The sequence below is a fragment of the Heterodontus francisci genome, chromosome 38 (assembly GCF_036365525.1).
Source record: "Heterodontus francisci isolate sHetFra1 chromosome 38, sHetFra1.hap1, whole genome shotgun sequence".
Taxonomy (NCBI): domain Eukaryota; kingdom Metazoa; phylum Chordata; class Chondrichthyes; order Heterodontiformes; family Heterodontidae; genus Heterodontus; species Heterodontus francisci.
In genome coordinates, this window is record NC_090408.1 from 20,662,410 (window position 1) to 20,681,515 (window position 19,106).

The following is a 19,106-nucleotide window of genomic DNA, read 5'->3' on the forward strand; positions in this document are numbered from 1 at the left end:
GATGTCAATGAAATGACACGCTGGGTTTTTGATTTCTACTTATAATTGCAGGTTAACTTGGACAGTTCATCTCAATCCTATGATCACCACTCATTACCAATATATTTTGAGCGCAATCAATTTTATTAATATGGGAAAAGAATTCTCAAGATTCAGTCTTACTGAGGGAAATCATTTTTGATTTTCCTTTAAATCAAACTTTAGTAAGCAACAAGTATTGTCTGATGGTTTACAATGATCTGTCATTAGGTGAATTCCTGCTCTTCCCTCTCAAGAGAGAAAAGCAGGCATCAACCACAAGACCAGTGCTTTTCCAGAGTGAATCGTCCTTCTGTGCCTCCTCGGGTCTGCTTGCAGTGCACCATTAGCTCTGGGGGTAGGTTTTTCCTTTGCAGCCTTTGTCGAGGGAAGTAAATTACAGCATGGGAGCAACTAAAAGAGGGCGTGGGGAACAAAGAAAATGAATAATTCTGCATTCGATCTTTTTGATTTACTTCCAAGATTAATTTATTTCAGAAGCGATTGTACCTACCGCAATCACATTGGACTATAGCCAGTGCTTGGATTGGAAGGTATAAACAGATACTGTCAGTTTGAAGCCCTGCATTGCCTTCCAGTGTCACTCTGTAATCTGACAGGATAAAAGAGAGGCAAGTACAATTGGTCCAAACATATGTCTCAGTTCTGAAGAATAGGGGTCCTCCCTAGCTGTAAATGCGGCAGTGTTACACAGTCAATTTCTCAGGTAGGCAATAGAATACAAGAAATGATAATTATCTACAATCATTTCTCCTGCTCTGTGTAACAAAGCTTGTCATTTTCGATGTAGGTTGTATACTGTCTCGTTCCAAGAAATATTTGCAAAGTAATTTGGAATAAGTTTCTACTAGTTTTTCTCTATAAACAACAGTTGATGAACACACAATCTGCTAATCAGCCGAATCATTTTATCAGTTGAAGAAGGGCTGTATTGCATGATGGAGTGAAGGATGGCAGCCTTCACATGCCCACTCTGTTATGAGAGAACTCATGACTAATGCCATCAAGACAGCAACTGGGCATTGATCAGCGATTTTTCAGTCTTTACAGCAACAACTCAAGCCACCAGTATGGCCAACGTCAAGGCCAAGAAACATGCCCGATAGGTCCAGCAGCAAGGATCCTTCAACTCAACATTGAGGGACTTTCTTGGACAGAGTGCGAATATCTCGCAAAAATGTTGAAGATGCATACCATCAAAGTCATCATCAAGAAACCCTAATCTCCAATGACCATTAGTTCAGCTTGCTGCTGTATCCATGGATGCAACCTAACAACTAGCCATCATCGCCCAAAATATGGCTCGGTCACATAGGTAAAGAACAGCATCACAGATTTTGACATCTTTTGCCAGTTGAAGAAGAAGCCACCTACACCACTGCCATCAAGATAGGGAAGCTGCACATTACCAATAGATACGAAGCCCAGAATTTAAAATAGCTGAAGCCAGTGCATGCATGTACAGCAAACTCAGCCCGATATGTTGGTGACTTTAACAGCCACCAGACTATATGGGACTATGAAGCAAATGAGGTTGACAATGAAGATGTCATGGAGTCGATGTCTGGGGAAGATCTGCAACTGGTCTTTGATCCCAAACAGCGAGCAAATTTCCACTCGCTTTCTGGCAAGGGGGTGGAAAGTTATTGGGGCTTGGTGGAAATTAGGAGTAATCAGTTCAGCTATGAACTTATTGAATGGTGGAGCAGGCTCAAAGAGCCGAGTGGCCTACTCCTGCTCCTAATTCATATGTTTGTATGTTTGTATAACCTGGACTGCACCATTGTTTCCAAAAATGGAAATGGGAGGATACTTCACGCATCCAGCAAAATACTCCCTGACTTCCCCAACAACCAACATGGGCCCATCATTACCATCGTTGGTATCAAAATGCCCATGGGTCTGTCAAAACAAATCCCGTGGTTGAAATTGGCCAAAGCCGACAGGGACTACTACAGGGAAACCGCCAAAAAAGTGGTGATCCAAATCCCTACAACACTGGAAAGTTACCTTCCGTCTGTTGGCCTCTTTATTGCTTACCTAGTGTCAGCCATGGCTCAGCTGGTAGCACTTTTGCCTCTGAGTCAAAAAGTTCTGTGTTCAAGCCCCGCTCCAAGGCCTAAGCACAAAAATCAAGGCTGACACTGCAGTACAATACTGAGGGAGAGCTGCACTGTCTGGAGGATGTATTGCACTATTTCAAAGGAGAGCAGGGGAGTTATCCCTGGTGTCCTGGCCAATATTTATCCTTCAATCAAGATCAGAAAAACAGATTATCTAGTCATCATTGCTGTTTGTGAGAGCTTGCTGTGTGCAAATTGGCTTCTGGGTTTCCTACATGTCAACAATGATTCCACTTCAAAAGAATTTCATTGGCTGTAAAATACTTTTAAGGTGTCTGGTGGTCATGAAAGGTAGAAGAATACACCCCGTGATGGACAAAAGAGATCCAGGACCTGATCCAGATTCCAGCAATACAAGCAGTCGGGCAGAGCACAAATTGCGAAGGCCCTGTTAGAGTCTCTATCATAGCCAGACACCAGAGGTGGAGTGACAGACTATAGTCGCTGAGTCTGGGCCCTGCTATGATGGCATGGAGCCGTCAATCCAACAGAATTTTGGACCTGAAAAGTCCGGCATTATTCCATAGGCTTGCAAATTGGTGTAGAGCACAAAACAACCGCTCGATAAAAACACCCAGTGAGGGATCCATCGTCAACTATATCGGATAATGACCTCAATCCCCCACAATATCCCACTGTCATCAGCATAGTCAAAGTGAAGGAGGCTTCAGCCACAATGAATAAAAGGAAGGCAGCCAGCGGAGATCGTGTCCCCCAGAATTCCTTCATTAACTAGACCCCAAGGGGCTCCAAAGACTGGTGAGACTGTATGTCAATACCATGCATCCCAAATTCATGGTGGGAGGCGATAGTCATTGTCATACTGAAACTGGGCTAGCCGATCAATGACCTGAAAGCTATAGGCCAATATCACTCCTGTGTATGAGCGATAAACTCCTGAAATGTATCATCCTCTGGAGAATAGTCTTTCTCGTTGAGTTAGTGATCCACGAGAACAAATGGGATTCCGGCCTAATTGCCGTCACTCTGGTCAAGTTTTGACCCTTGCGACCCACATCAAGACTGGATTCTAGATGAAACCCAAGACTGGTGCAGCTTTTATCGACGTGTTATCAGCCTACAACATGGTCTGGATTAAAGGACTGATGCTGAAGTTTATGAAGATCATCTGCTGCCTCAAACACAACACCTGCTATGGACAATCCTGAACAATAGGCAGTTATGTGTCCATTTGGGCAACAAAGTCAGCTCGCCCCAGTTCCTCAACAACGGACTGTCATAAGACTTACTACTCACGCCAATGTTCTTCAATGTCTACACGTGTGACGTCACCAACAAAGTCGTGCAAATTTGCAGATGCAGATGAATTTGCCCTGGCAACACAAGCAGCCACCTTCAATGGCATTGAGTCCACCTTGAACAGGGATCTAGACAACAAAGAGGAGTATTTCCGGAAATGGAAGCTCAAGTCAAACCCCCACAAAACAACAGTCACTGTAATCCATCTAGATAACAGGAATGTAAAGTGCACCATGAAAGTGATCTTCTGTGGCAACACCGTGTGACATAACCCTACTCCTAAATTTCTTGGAATGAACCTGGACCACATGCTAACCTTCCACAATCACTTTTAGAAGGTAGCCGTCAAGACGAAGACAGGGGTCTACCTGGTCCGGAAGCTGGCAAACAAAAGTTGGGAAGCATCAGTGCTTTGGACATCAGAGATGACCCTTGTGTACTCAGCAGTTGAGTGCACAGGTCTGAACCAAAGGTAGTCACACTCCACTCGCTGATGCCCAGCTGAACACTGCAATGTGGTGTGTCATTAGAACTTTCAAATCAACCCCAATACCCTGACTGTCTGTGCTGTTGCACATCACTCCCCCATCCATTCACTGCAATGCTGCAACTCTCCAGGAAGTCCATCGAATCTCTTCCCGTCTACCAAGACCTCAATATCCTTCAGTAGTGTTTGAAGCATTACAAGCCTTTTTGGACTTATATAATGTAAATTCAACCCTGATGAAGTTTGGAAGCCACAGGAAGTGGCATGTAACACCTTGTAAAAGACCCAATGCAGAAGATCCCTGGCTTCTATCTTTTGCAAAGCCCATGAATAACCCAAGCCACATCAGCACAAACCATGGCAGAAGTGAATACGAATCAATGGCCAATTCACAAATAAGAAGGAGGCATCACAGCGATACATTCCGCTACTCCTGATGCAATTATCTTGCTTAACAACCTGAATGTAAAATTATAGCTGCTTTACATCTACATCAGCTAGAAGTGTGTGTATTGCATGATACGTTAAATAGCTGAATAATTCAGCAGTCTGAAAGGGGTTATTATTGCAAAATATCCATGCCATTTGCACAGTGTACATTTATGCAGCACCTTAGTGTTCCAGCAGTAGCTGCGCTGGTTACAGTTTATTGGTGTTCACTGTTAGGAGTTTTGACTGAGATCTGATTAAGCTGCAGCTTATTATTCTGATGGGGTGTTTCCAGTTCGCCTGCTTTATAAGACATCACATCACCAAGGATGAGTAAAGTTGCTTCAAAGCCAAATCAAATTGATCCAAACCATAGATGGGCCATAGAATTACAAATGAACAACTTGAATGTGCTTTGTCAGGATGCAAGAATAAACCTCAGTTAACTGAGGGGGTTCCTGTGTGGGGCCAATATTTTTCAGTTACTAGTTCCATATTATTATAAAAAATGTTACAAGACATTGAATTGTTTTCCATGATTTAGATTACAAGCCTCACTTTATTAATTCCCAGTGGACAACAGCCATGTTCATTGGTTGCTTTTTTTTTGGGACAATTATTGAGGTCAGCAAGTTACAACATCGGCTACTTAACCAGGCATTCACCACATCCCTGGTGGCCAGTGATAGACAGCATGCCCTGATGGAATTCCAGAGAAACATGGAAGATGGAATTTCACTACTGGCACTGAAATAGCATCCATGGAAGATTACATACAAACATGCGAGGCAATAGAGGCTTTATCAGCATTATTTAAAAATGGACCTGCAGATTTAAGTCTGAACCCAACATAAAGCATCAATGTAACTTTTGTCCGCTTTTTGATATTCAGAGTACACCTGTGCTGGAGTTCCAATTTCCTCATTCTCTTGTTATATGTAATGTGTTGAGCAGGAGTGAGCTGGAGTGTTTCAGACAAGAAAGGCTCAATGATAGCTCGGGATGGGAGTCATGTGATTGAGGTCCAAGGCAAGGAGCAAACAGTCTGGACCTCTGCAACATGAGGCCTGGGAGAGTGTAACTCATATCAATCTCTCCTTTGAATCAAACAGCAAATGGCAACTGGCCAGGAAGAGGAGTGGGATGCTGAACAGAGGAAGGTTACTGCCGAAGGCAGGATGGAATGGTCCCCGGCATTCAGGTAAGTGGTTGGAAGCGGCTTGTTAGGCCCTCAAAGTCAAGACAAGTGAGGCCTAAATTTTCCTTACTGGGCCAGGAGGGGTACCCAGCTTCTCCTGGCCCCTCAAGAGTTTTTTTTTAAAATACATTTTGGCCATCTTATGGCCCTAGCTCTTCTTCCCACCAGGTTGGCCTAGCGGGGAAACCACAAGAGCTACCCCATGAAGGTCTTGCTTAAAATGACAGTCAGAACCCGATAATATCATATTTAAATAAGGATCCCGCGAGCTTCCAGCGGGCATCCCTTTCAGATTATGATCAGAACCCAGGGGAAGAGAACAGCATTGGTGTGGGTGATATCCCATGGGCCATTTGAACAACCCACCGGACCAGTTTCCACTGGCCAGGCAGAATTAAGATCAGCCCTGAAGTCTCCTTCAGTTAGTCTAGCTCATTACGCTGGGATGGATTTTGTGCAGGAGGTGGGGCTCCTGGCGCTGGGCTGAAAAGGCGGGGGGGGGGGGGACCCCGCCTCTGCATTTTTTGAGCCCCCTGGAGCAATCCCCCAGTCTTTTGCTGTCAAAGTTTAAGGAGGTGCGATCCTCATCCCTTTAAAGACTTAATAGGGATGGAGATCCCATCCCCAAGAGCTGCCAGCCAATCACAGTGCCGGGAGCTCAGTGGTATTGGTAGTGCCACCAGGAGGTGGCCACTGCTGGTACTGCAGAGGCCATGGATCCAGGCCCAGCACTGGAGACCCAGAGAAGAGATAGGTGAGGCGGGGTCGCTGGAGCCCGTCCAGACGGCCCCAGTGAAGTGGGATGGAAGGTGTGGGCGTTCGGTCGAGGGGGAGGGTTTCCCAAGGGGTACAGTTGTTCCTGGGGTGAGCGGGGGGGGGAGTCCTCCGTGGGCCACAAATTGCCCATGAAGGAGAAAAACCCCCCAGCCCACAGGGTGAGTGCCTCATTTTACAAGGTGTCCTCCCTGCATGCCGGAGGCCCCCCTGCCACTGGTAAGGTCCCAGCAGCGGTGAAACGAGGCCCTTATTTGGCCCTCAGGAGATTCGGAACCGAGATTCCCACCATTGTGTTCCATGGCGGGCGATTCTGCTACAATTCTTTATCCCTCCCTCCCTACCGTCCCCCACCCCCCCTGCCATGAAACCCTCCATCGGGATGAGAATAAAATCTGGCCCACAAGTGCACATCTAAATCTTATTATATACTTATTATATTTATATTAATGATATCATGATGCTAATTGTTTTTAATCTATTCTGACTCACTTCAAATTTGGAATAACTTGGAAAGCATATCTAACAAGCTTGTTACCCTTCACATCCTTCTACATAGCAATTCCCCTTTTGCAAAATAAAAGTTCCTTAAGGTATGAGAAAGTTACAGAATGAAAACAGGATATTCCATAGATTTTAAAAGTTAATGTTATAATTTTGATGTAGAGTCCACTTGTGACGTTGGGAATGTATTTATTTTTAATTAATTGTATACCTAAATTGGCAAGCAAACAGATACTGTTGCATTAATTTAATGGACTGACAAATTTATGTCAAAGTTTCTGTGACAGATGATATAAAATATGTTGAATACTTTGGTTCATGTTATCTTTTCCTTTCATACAGCCCTGAAGAGAATTAGTTCCCATGTCTTGCATGATGAACATCATAAATTTATATTTCTAAAAACTGAAGGTCATCTTTTTATATTTTCATTTAATAAATTAAATTGGCAATGCATTGGTAAAACTTGTCTTACACAGTCTTTCAGCTTTAAGTTATTGTTGGCATGCATACTTTGTATCAGAATTTTTTTTCCATTTTATTTTCATAACTGTTCAAATTTAATATTCATTCAAATGTATTATTTACTGAATGCCACTGTTGTGATATAAAAGGGGATTTTTTATATATGGCAATCATTCAATATCTTGATTAAACCTAGGACTTCTAAAGATGAAAATTTATCATTTTAAAAGGCAAAAATATTTATTCCACACACTGAGCAAATCAGATTTTAAAATCAGTGTTCAGTCACGGTTTTTTTGTCTGCCTTTTTGGGACGTAGTAAATAATTTTACACAGTTGTGTTATTGCTCTCAAGGTGAGACTTAATTATTTCTCAGGAACATTCTTCCCACTTTGCAAACCAATGACCATATCAAACCCTCTCAGACCAAGTATTATGTTGTGCAGGTTTGATTTAATACAAAATGCTCCATCAGCGCATACCCCAAAAAGTTGCCTAAGCTGCAAGTACAGAATACCCTCTGGTTTCCTAGCTTGACATTTATATTCTCGGCATCATCTATTCTTAGTTGGATTGGGACTGTTAAAACTGGGGGTTAATAAATTGTTGCTCATATTTATGTTCTAAAATGAAGAACAGGGCTGTCTGAAATTGTGTTTTATAATGCTTGCCTTATTTTTTTGGTTCCACAGTTCAGACCTGACGCCAGCTCTTTTATGGATCTCAAGTCTTAATTTGTGAGGTAGCAAATATAAAGTTAAAATTTACAATATGCAAAATTTGGGGAATAATTTCAAAGAATCAAATCATCAGCACTGCCAGAATAGTATTGTTAATAGAGTGCGTGGCAATTTTCCTTAAATGAGGCATTCAGCAATACTAATTGGGAGTTTCTGTTTTGTTTTTGCAATGTAGATTGACTAAAATGGATTCTGAAAACTTGACAGGGCAAGGTTTGTGGCATTTTTTCTGGAAAAAATAGTCTGCAAGTAAAAGCTTCTTCAAATGAGTATGTTATTATCAAGAAGCTCAGAAAAATGTGATATGTCTGAAGCTAAGTCATTTCATTAAGGCTAAACAAATTTGTTTAGTTTAATTAATCAAGTGGCAGACTGATCGGTAACACATTGAGGACTGAATCTCCTTTGCCGCTTTCAAAGTATCCACCAATCTTATAGCACGTAGGATGAGACACAGGCTGGAAATGACAGAAAATTTAGGGATCCAAAATTCTTTCATCTTATTATATTTTTAATTTTGTACAAAGCGCTACCAAAAGTCTCAAAGGTTTAAATTTGCACAAGATCCTTGTGAAAGTACTGACCTTAAGGCAGAAGCAGCAACATCAGTCTCATTTCATCTACATATGTTGAGGGTAATTGATAAAGTCCAGCACTAAACACACAGAAAAATATAAAAAATAAATAACAGCATGCTGTTTTTACATCATCCAATCCAATTCTCATCTCAGTAAAATTCACTTAGTGCCACCAAACCAAATATGTGAACCAAACAATGAGTCAGTTCCATAGACATATGGAAAACTCACGCAATTTATATCAAAGTGCAATTGCTAACTGTAAGCTTGGAAAAAAAAGGTCCAAAGCATTTAAAATGATTAAATTCATAGAGCTAACAAACGTCATAAATACTGCAAGACAGACACTTTCTTGTAACATTTCCTTCTGTTAACGGAGATGAAAGTGGCCTTGAGAGGGAGAAAATGGCCACAAAAATACCAGCTTTTAAACTCTGAATATTTAATTTACTGATAAAAAGGACCTATTTCCTGCCTGAGCTGCACAAATAAAAAAGGCACATCTTAGGAGAGAAGCAATGAGCAGAAAATGACCTTTTGTGAGTAGAGATGATAGAAGGTGCACAGCTAATCCTGAACGTCTCCTATTGGCTGACTGGTAGTGTAGAAAATGTCTCCATCTGGACTAATCTCCTCTCAGTTGGATGAACTGAGACTCTCAGTGTTAACCTGACATTTTACAATAATTACCCTTTCGTCTGACCCGAGCCCAATCTCGCGCTCTCTTATAAATATCTTTGCTTCCAACCCCTTGACTCTTGTGTTAGAGATAGTGGGGTTGATGATACGATAATAATATGAAGGGAGTGGGAAGTTGAAGCACTGTATGTGGCTTTTTTTTGATCTCATTCCCAGCTATCTATCAGCCCTTGGTGTCTTGTAATAGGGACATGTTAGAAAGGAATATTATGGCATATTAAGTAATGCTTTCTTATCACACTAAATAAAATATGTTTCTAATCAGCCTCACTCAGCACCAGGCACTTATCAGCACTGAGGGGAAATGGTGCATGGAAATGGGTTCAGATGGAAAATTAAGTTCAAAGGTTGAATAGTACGGTTCCAAGGCTAACCAAAGATGAAATGTGGCTATTTGTTTTAACCAAGTCTGACTTCATCTTCATTCTAAAGGTCAACATGATATATAAAAAAAAACATCTCCAGAAATAATTTATCTCTTTGTGTCCCAGTCTCATTTCACTTATTATGCTGGAGACAGCGGGTCATTGAATCTTCAATAATATGCAATCAGCTGCCTTGTGAGAAAGGGCAGTAATAATTGTATTTTATGCTCCTTTTTGTTTACTATTATCTGATTCATTAGTGCTGTAGAGAATTTGTGGGTGCTGCCACTCTATCATCTTCATTTTGGAAAGGCAAGGAAAACAAAAAAAAAATCAATATTAATAAAATGACATGGTAAAGAAAGGCTATTGACTTAGTATTTTCAAGACAGATTTGCACCGTGTGCTATTTAGTGGCAGAATGGAGAGATTTAATACAATCTAAGTCTTTTTTATATTCAATTTTTGGATTAAAAGGAACTTAGTCAGGATTCGGTTTTCACAGTATCATATACCCACTTAATTATATCATTACCAAGCTCCACGAATCTTTGCCGACTGTGAAGAATGCGAAAAAAGCCCTGTCAAAAGTTTGTAAGGGGAATATGGGATGTTCAAAACAAGGGACAATTAGTATTTAAGCACTGCAGTCTCTGTGTGCTGCTTTGCTTACCTTCCGGCACACTGGCATGGGGGGGGGGGGGGGGGCGAGAGCCCTGGGACTGATAAGTGAGGATGGTGTCCGATGCCTGCCACAGCTGGGGCAAAGGCATGTGCATCAGTATGTAAGCGATTCAGCCATCTGAAGCCAGGAATAGCACTTTGGATAATCCATTTACACACTCAGACATTAAAAAGGAAATATTGTGGGGGGTTGAAAGCCTACAGATGCTGTTTGTCAAAGCTTTACATCCAGCGTTTTTATTACATTTAACCATGTCTTTATTTGGTAATTGAATTATAATGACCAACCTTAAATTCTGATAGCAGCCTCAAAAGAATTATCTCAGAAGTGTCATTTTACTTATTTTAAGAAATGGCATAAGTGCTTGGGCTGGTTCTATTAAACAGACCATTATGAAGATTTAATTTGGGTAATTGATCTAGATTCTATAGGCCATTAGAACCAGAGTTAGGGCTCCATTTTCCTTTGTGTTTGTTCAGGATGCAAGTGAATTTACAATATAAAATACCAATGTTTTCAACAAATATTTCTTCCCTGTATATGTACAGTTGAATATTCAAGCCACCACTTTCTTTATCCTATATGACACGATAGGCCAAGGTTTGCTGAAGTGAGATTGGAGGATTTATTTTTTAAATATTTAAGTATTTAGCACTTTGTGCACCACACACTTTTTGAGTCCATTACACTGAAACTGAAGCTTAACCACGGCTTCATCAATGTAAAATCATTATTTTACAGAGGTATGCAATGCTTCCGCCCAACTTAACTCCACTAGCAATAAACGAATGCACAGATGCATTTAAGGTCAAGCTAGATAAGTACATGAGGGAGAAAGGAATGGAAGCATATGTTGATAGGGTGAGATGAAGTCAGGTGGGAGAAGGCTCATGTTAAGCATAGACCTGTTGGGTCAAATGGCCTGTTTCTCTACCGTAATATTCTATGTAGAATGAAAAAGCCATGCCGCAGCAAGTTTGCTGATTTGGCTCTTTCCTTGATGCACCCCTTTCTCTGAGTTTGGCTACAGCTCTACGAGCAGCATTCAGAGTTAGGAGGAAATTGGACTCCTGCCAGTAACCCATAGTTATCAGAACTGAGAAGCAGATAATTGCAATACCATGAGCACCGGATAGAGGTCAAAGCTGATGCAAGTTGGAACGTAATTTGCCCGCTATTTTAACAGAGGTGCTAACCTGTTTATTTACAATGGGTTATTACCCTCGTTAAAATAGCAGCAGGCAGAATTGTACACAATTGCTTCAGAGTTCATACTTGTACAGCACAATATTTTTGCCTCTTTTTATCTGAACTGAATGGAAATGCATGATTAAAGAAAGAGGTTTCCCATGCTAAATAATACATTTTAATTCAGTTGGATGTACACAATTCCAAATCCAAATCTGAAGCTGAAAAAGGTTCTGGCTGCTTGTCCTATTGTTGAATGCTCAAATTCATAAAGTCCAGTCAAAATAGAAAAAGAAAGGCCTGAAAAATTGGCATTCATAACGCACCTTTCATGTCTTCAAATTCCTCAAGTTCTTTACAGCCAATTAAATACTTTGGAAGTGACTTTTTAGTCACTTTTGTAATGTAGGAAACATCATAGCCAATATGCACACAAAGTCCCACAATCAGCAATGAATTTAAGGACCAGATAATCTGCTCTAGCAATGTTGGTTCAGGGGTAAATATTGGGCAGAACACCAGGGAGAACGCCCCTCCTCTTCACAGTGGTGCCATGGGATCTTCCACGTCCGCCTAAGAGGGCAGACTTGGCTTAACTTCTCATTCAAACGATGGCGCCTCCAACAGTGGCAGCCAATTTTTGTATCATTGATGCAGCACTCTCTCAGTACTGCACTGAAGTGTCAGCCTAGATTTTGTGCTTAAGTCTCTGGAGTGGAACTTGAACCCACAACCTTCCGACTTAGTGAGAGTGTTACCACTGAACCACAGTCAACACCATTACATGTTTCTCTAATATGCGCAACATAATATTCCTAAACCATCAGTTTATTCAGAAATGTCCAATCTGCGTTTAGTTACCGGTACAAGCATGTTGCGTTAGAAACATTTCCAGTAAGTGAAGTAGGAATTGTCATTTCGGGGAAAGGGTAAAACAGCACAAAAAAAATTTAATGGGAGGATTGGCCACTTATGTCTATTTGTCCCATGTGACTGTGTAAATGGCTGTAAAGGTTAAGTGTTTGTACCATTTCTCTCCTACAGAGACTTTACATAATGATTTTTGACTCCACAGCACACAGAGGACAAGCATCAATCTGTGCGTGACACAAAGTAGGGAAAGCTTACACCCAGTTTTATGCTTGTGAGGGTAGGAGGGGGGGAATCTCAGTCATAATGTTTTATTCAAACTGTTCCCCCTTATTAAAACCAAACTGACATTCATAATGGCAAAAAAGGACGTGAGCAATATTATGATGCTTATAGTACTGCATAAGTCAAGTGCACAGCAGGAATCATCCTGTCAAGTGGCCAGTCTTTCTGGAGGTCACATATCAGCTCCCTAAGAGGTCAATTTAAAACTGTCACCCATATTCCACCAGCTACAGCATGAACACATCATCACTTCACACAGAATAGCTGGTGGCTATAACTGCATTACAGGTCAAGTTCAATGTAACTACTGCAGAATTCTTCATCACTCAAACTAGAGGAGATTTTTTTTAATTAATTAAGTGTTGTGAAGGGTAGTGACAATTTCAGGCAATAGAATAAAATTACTGCATGGAGTGGTGATTTTTGTAGACGTCTATTGAATCACTGATGTGGATTTTGGCCAAAGGATCAGGAGTAGGAGTGAATTGAATGAATTTCATTCCATTATCTTTTACAATAGATTTTGTTAAGATTAAGAAAATGACATCTGGAACAGATATAGAAGAATTCTAATGTTTGATGATGGCTCATTGCCAGATGAAAACTGATGCTATCACCTTCGAGGCTGGGATACAAAATGCCATCCTCATATCTATAAAATGAAAGCTAGGGAAGAACACCAAACCAGCAGTGCTTATCCCTTCTGTGCTGATTTGGGATTCAGTTCCAAGAATCAAAATGTGGCCAAATTATACTTGTTTGAATTAGAAATCAGTTCACGTTTCAGAGGAATAACAGCATTGTTTATAGTAGAAAATGTTACTTGTGGTTACAAAAAGTAATTTTTAATAAAAAGGTTTAAAGTAGATTCTCTGTACCTTGCATTTGCTAAACTTGTGGTTTAGCACAATGGGAGATTTGCTCTGTTCATCAAATGTAATACATTTATAAAGAATTCATTTACCACTTTGCTACCCAAAGCACACAAAGGAATTCTTCACCCAGGTGCCCATTTTTCATGGTGTGTTGGCAGTTTGTGTTTATTTGAAAGGTGGGATAGTCTATCATCTCTGGTCAGGACAGGCTTGGTTCTTAACGTGATTAGCGTGGTGCCACTACCAAACGCATTTTCCCCTCTCTTCCCCTGTCAGCTTTCCGAAGGGATTGTTCCCTCCGCGACACCCTGGTCCACTCCTCCATTACTCCCACCACCTCGTCCCCATCCCATGGCACCTTCCCCTGCAATCACAGGAGGTGTAATACCTGCCCATTTACCTCCTCTCTCCTCACTATCCCAGGCCCCAAACACTCCTTTCAGATGAAGCAGCGATTTACTTGTACTTCTTTCAATGTAGTATACTGTATTCGCTGCTCACAATGTGGTCTCCTCTACATTGGGGAGACCAAACGCAGACTGGGTGACCGCTTTGCGGAACACCTCCGCTCAGTCCGCAAGCAGGACCCTGAGCTTCCGGTTGTTTGCCATTTTAACACTCCCCCCTGCTCTCATGCTCACATCTCTATCCTGGGCTTGCTGCAGTGTTCCAGTGAACATCAACGCAAGCTCGAAGAACAGCATCTCGTTTACTGATTAGGCACACTACAGCCTGCTGGACTGAACATTGAGTTCAATAATTTCAGAGCATGACGGACCCCCCATTTTACTTTTATTTTTAGTTATTTTTTCCTTTTAACATTTTTTTTGTATGTTTATTTCATTTCATCTTAGTTTGTTCAGTTTGCTTACCCACTGTTTTTTTTTTCATGTTTGTACTTGCTGCTGTTCAATCTTCAGTCCGTTAACACCCTATCTGTACTAATGCTTTGTCTTTCAACACACCATTAACATATTGTTTGCCTTTGCTCCATGACCTTTTGGTCAGCTATATGGCCTTATCCAATGCACCTTCTCCTTTGTTATCTCTTGCCCCACCCCTGCCTCACTTGCTTATAACCTTTGACATTTCTAATATTTGCTAGTTCCGAAGAAGGGTCACTGACCCGAAACGTTAACTCTGCTTCTCTTTCCACAGATGCTGCCAGACCTGCTGAGTGGTTCCAGCATTTCTTGTTTTTATTTCAGATTTCCAGCATCCACAGTGTTTTGCTTTTATTGTTGGTTATTATCACTCATACTAGGATATGTTTTTGTGACATTGCTTGATAGTGAAAATTACAACAACAATAGCACCTTTAGTATAGAAGAATGTCCCAAGGCACTTCACAGAGGTGTAATCTGGCAAAAATGGATACTGAGCCAAAGAAGGAGGTATTGAGATGACTGAACAAAAGCTTGGTCAAAGAGCTGTGTTTTAGGGAGGGCTTTAAAGTGGCAGGGAGAGAGGTGGAGCCACAGAGATGTTCACCTGTCTGGGAGATAAAATTCATTTTTTGTTAAATTTCTTGCCACTTCTTGACATGGCCAGAGTATATGCAGAAGTAGTTGAATTAGTCATTGCCTCTCATTTAAAGCTCACACATATCTTCTGCATTCAAGGAAAGCAACATTGAAGAGCATAATTGATTTCAGTAAAGCAAGAAGGAATTTTCTGTTTTGGGCACAATAGGCAATCTGGGTACAAAGTGCACTCAAAACTAGTTTTGAGAAGTGTTTTGTTTTGTCAAGTTACTGGTGAAACACATTTGCATATTGTTGAAAACAAAATCTGCATTTAACTAATACAATCGAGCAGCGTTTTGGAAGATAACTTTCTAAAAATAAATTTTCATTAAAATATTCTTTTATGTATTTAAGAGTGGTTACTCGGTGCAGTTTTATTAATACAGCTGAAAATGGGTTTATCACAAAAAATAAGCATTTTTGATGAGAGTGTCCAGTCTACTGCCTGTGAGTAGCCCAATTTTAAATAACCGAAAATGACTTCAAATGAACCATTTACTAGTTACATTAATGTACAGTAGGAAGTTTCCTAGTGAATCAAAAAGATAATATTTAAAAGCTTTTAAAGCATACATATTTGTAGTGTCCTTGCACCTAAAAAAAAAAGCTTAATTTTAGGATTCTCCCCCAACCCCTACAAACAAGCTCAATTAGTGGAAACTCACAATGACAATTAATTTGATCTGGTGGGGGTGGAGCCAGTTCTGTGGGCAGGGCCAGCTTTTAATGCAATGTTTTTTAAACCAGCGCAGCTGATCGCGGAAACTCGAATTGTGCTGAACCTAATTTGTGCTTAAAATTCCATAATTTTTTGCACTGGTTTGGCCGATTTTGGGTGAATTGCACAGAAGAAACTAGGGCAACAGAGGAGAAATCTTGGCCTACAATATGCATTTTATTGAACAGTTTATGGAACGAAATTATCTAGAATAATGTGAAATCATTATAACTTAGTTCTTGGAAGATATCATGGTTTTGTTGGAAATGTTACTCTGAGTTTCTTTATTATGATGCGAATATTGGCCTTAATTTCTTCACTGTCTTCAGCACTTATGCCTCTATTACACCATTATTAGACTTATGAAGAATGAGGAAACTTGTGTTTAGCTTATTACACGGCTTGTGTGCCAAAGGTATATTTCCTCGATCTTCTTGGCAAATTTGATAATCTACACCTCTAAACCTCGCGAGGCTCATTTGCATAGGAATGCCACTCGCCTTGTGCTGCTGTAGCTGGATATTTCCTGTTTTTATGGCCCCTGCAGTGCTCTGAGAAAGATAGACCCATTAAAAAACAACTGCTCCCCCATTCAATTGATTCGGGCGGAAGTGAAGAGTTTGAATGGTTTGAAGCATCCCCGAATTTTGCTGTGCTGATTTCTGGCTTCACAGATTTTTTTCAACCCTTTATTTACACAGTTTTGCTCACTGAGACTTGCATTTGATGTTCCCCTCCCCCCCCTTCCACCACAGTACTACAATATTATTCACCCTATATTCTTCAACCTCCCATTCTCTGACCCTGCAACATACTCAGGACAACACTGAAGCGGGCATGCCATTCCCCATAGGCATATTTCTCTATGTCACCCTTATGGGAGAGGAGGATGAACAGCAGTGTGAGGAGGTGAGGGGAATACTGCAGCATGACAGAAGACATTGACAGTGAGTGCCAGGGCCACCTCTCTCCAGGTGGCATAGCTGACATTAACTGACTTGCTGCCTCTCACACCCAGGAATCGTTTTCTCCTGTCGTCCACTTCTTCTAGGAAGGTGGGCAAGTTTTTCTTTGGCGTTTAATGATGCCTTGTGGGTCCTATTGGTTTGTGGCGACTCTTGCTTCTGGTAAGAGGCATTTCAGAAAGTGATGGGAGATATCCTGAGCAGATAAAAAGGGATTGAGCTCCAGCCTATCCTTGCTGTCCCCAAATGCTTTAACAAAGGCTGCAGTCTTTACAGAGGTTGCACCAACTTGCATTGAAGTTTCCTGGGGCCTACTGCACTTTTAGAATGCAATTACACCAGAACTTACCCAGGAAACTTGCACCCATCTCCCTCTACTGGTGAACAATGTACTTGCTGGTGCAATAATGATGCAACAGTGGCATAATAGACATCCAGGTAATTCAGGGGGGGGGGGGGGGGGGGTTTCAGCTTCTTGTAACCATAAAAATTATCCAAAATAATATAATAATGCTTGAGCAGTCTATACTATTCTCTGAAATAACAATTAATACCAGAACATTTTGTAATATATGTATTTATGATGAAGTTTTAAGCAAAGATAAAGAAATGGTCTCAGGAAACTGAAGTGATACACAATTTCAAAACATTGGCTGTTCACTGCGAAGACTTGGTTAAAAATCCAGCACATTCTGATATTATGATGACTGTAGCTGTTATAACTGAAGTAATCTGGGCAGTCTTAGACAGTTTTCAGTAGTTATGACTAAATATGAAATATTCATATTTCAGTATGAGTTGTCACCAAATTGGTTGTTTTGCTAAAAGCAACAAAAAGAAACGCATGGATTTGGCAAGTAATGGAAATATTGCACTTACTTAATGGCGAGCTAGTTTCTGCAGTCATTATTTACTCTTAATCGAATCCATGTTATACCTGTGATGCTTGACTTTGACACTGCCTATAAAAGGACAGAACTATCTGGGTCAGTTTCTCAACTCAAAGAAATAGAAAACGCAGGGTGTCCTTTGGATTAGTGAGTCTTTGAATCACGCTTTGAATCAGTTAAGAATGCAGCATTTTCAACGCGAGTTGACTGCTTAGTGTAACTGAACTTGAACTTGTTGCTTTTCAGCTTGTTTAAGCTATTAGTCAACAATATTTAAAAAGCCAGCTTTTTCATAGTAAATTGATGCCACAAAGAGCTGTTGTGAAATGGATCCACAATGCTGCAAGGTTTCTTTGGCAGCAGCTGTCAAACCCACTACTTAGAGCTACAAGGGCAGCAGGTGCATGGGAACAACATCACCTCCATGTTACCTTTGAGTCACACATCACCTTGGCTTGGATCCATTGCTGTTCCTTCATCATTGCTGGGCAAAAATCCTGGAACTCCTTACCTAACAACACTGTGGGAATACCTTCACCGTACGGACTGCAATGGCTCAGGAAGAAGGCTCATCACCACCTTCTTGAGCACAAGTATGGAAGGGCAGCAAATGTCAATCCTGATAGCAACAGCCATAACACAATATCGGTTGGCTCTATTACTTTCACCGCATCCTGTACAGTGAACCCTTTAATACCAAAACAGTAAAAGTAGCTATTCTTCTAGGCTGCTGTTTATAAGAGCATAAGAAAAATAAAGGCTTAGAAAAGTCAATTTGGCCCATTAAAATTCTTTCTTCTATTATCCTGACTCTGCCATTTGATGCAATAAACTAAAATTCCGACGTCCTTGATGCTTTAGCTCTGCTATGTGATATGTTTTGGCTGTGCTTATAACAGGAATCCCAGCTTTGTCGGATTTAAAAGCCTTTACTTAATGAACTATCGATTAATTAAATTACTGTGGGTTTTAACCTTGCCAAACAATAAACATGTACTTTGTGCCTTTCACCACTTTTTCTTCCTTTTTGGGTAATTTCCTCGGAACAGTTCGCGAACATCCTGAGAACTGGAAGAAGCAAACACTCTGGGTGGTTATTACATTTACAGGGACAAAAGTTTCAACAAATATTGACTTAACATGGTTCTTGTTAGTATTTCCTGTAGTTATTTGTTTTAGCTCGGTTTCGCAGTGAAACAAAGCTGCTTGCGATACTTCAGCTGAAGGGCTGGATTGTTGGGATCACACATTTATTTTCCATTTGGAGGAAGCAGGAGGCAATATCAAAATAAAATTCTTGTAGAAGAGGCTAACAATGCCAAGCCATTCCTTTGTTTTATGTACCAACATTAAAAAAAAATTCATTGGTATCTATGTGCAGTTATGAAAACAAATGACAAAACTGTTTTTGGCATTTTTTTTTTTGAACAGGGTATTAATTT

The 19,106-nt window shown here is 40.7% G+C and overlaps 1 long non-coding RNA gene across 3 annotated transcripts in view; it reads right to left on the reverse strand.

Moving 5' to 3' along the window:
* Positions 1-19,106, reverse strand: part of LOC137352411 (uncharacterized) — a 246,834-nt gene that overhangs the window by 26,677 nt on the left and 201,051 nt on the right. For all 3 annotated transcript variants that reach the window (XR_010969707.1, XR_010969705.1, XR_010969706.1), the window contains one exon: positions 8,605-8,675. This is a non-coding gene — a long non-coding RNA (uncharacterized lncRNA). The remainder of the gene's footprint in view (positions 1-8,604; positions 8,676-19,106) is intronic.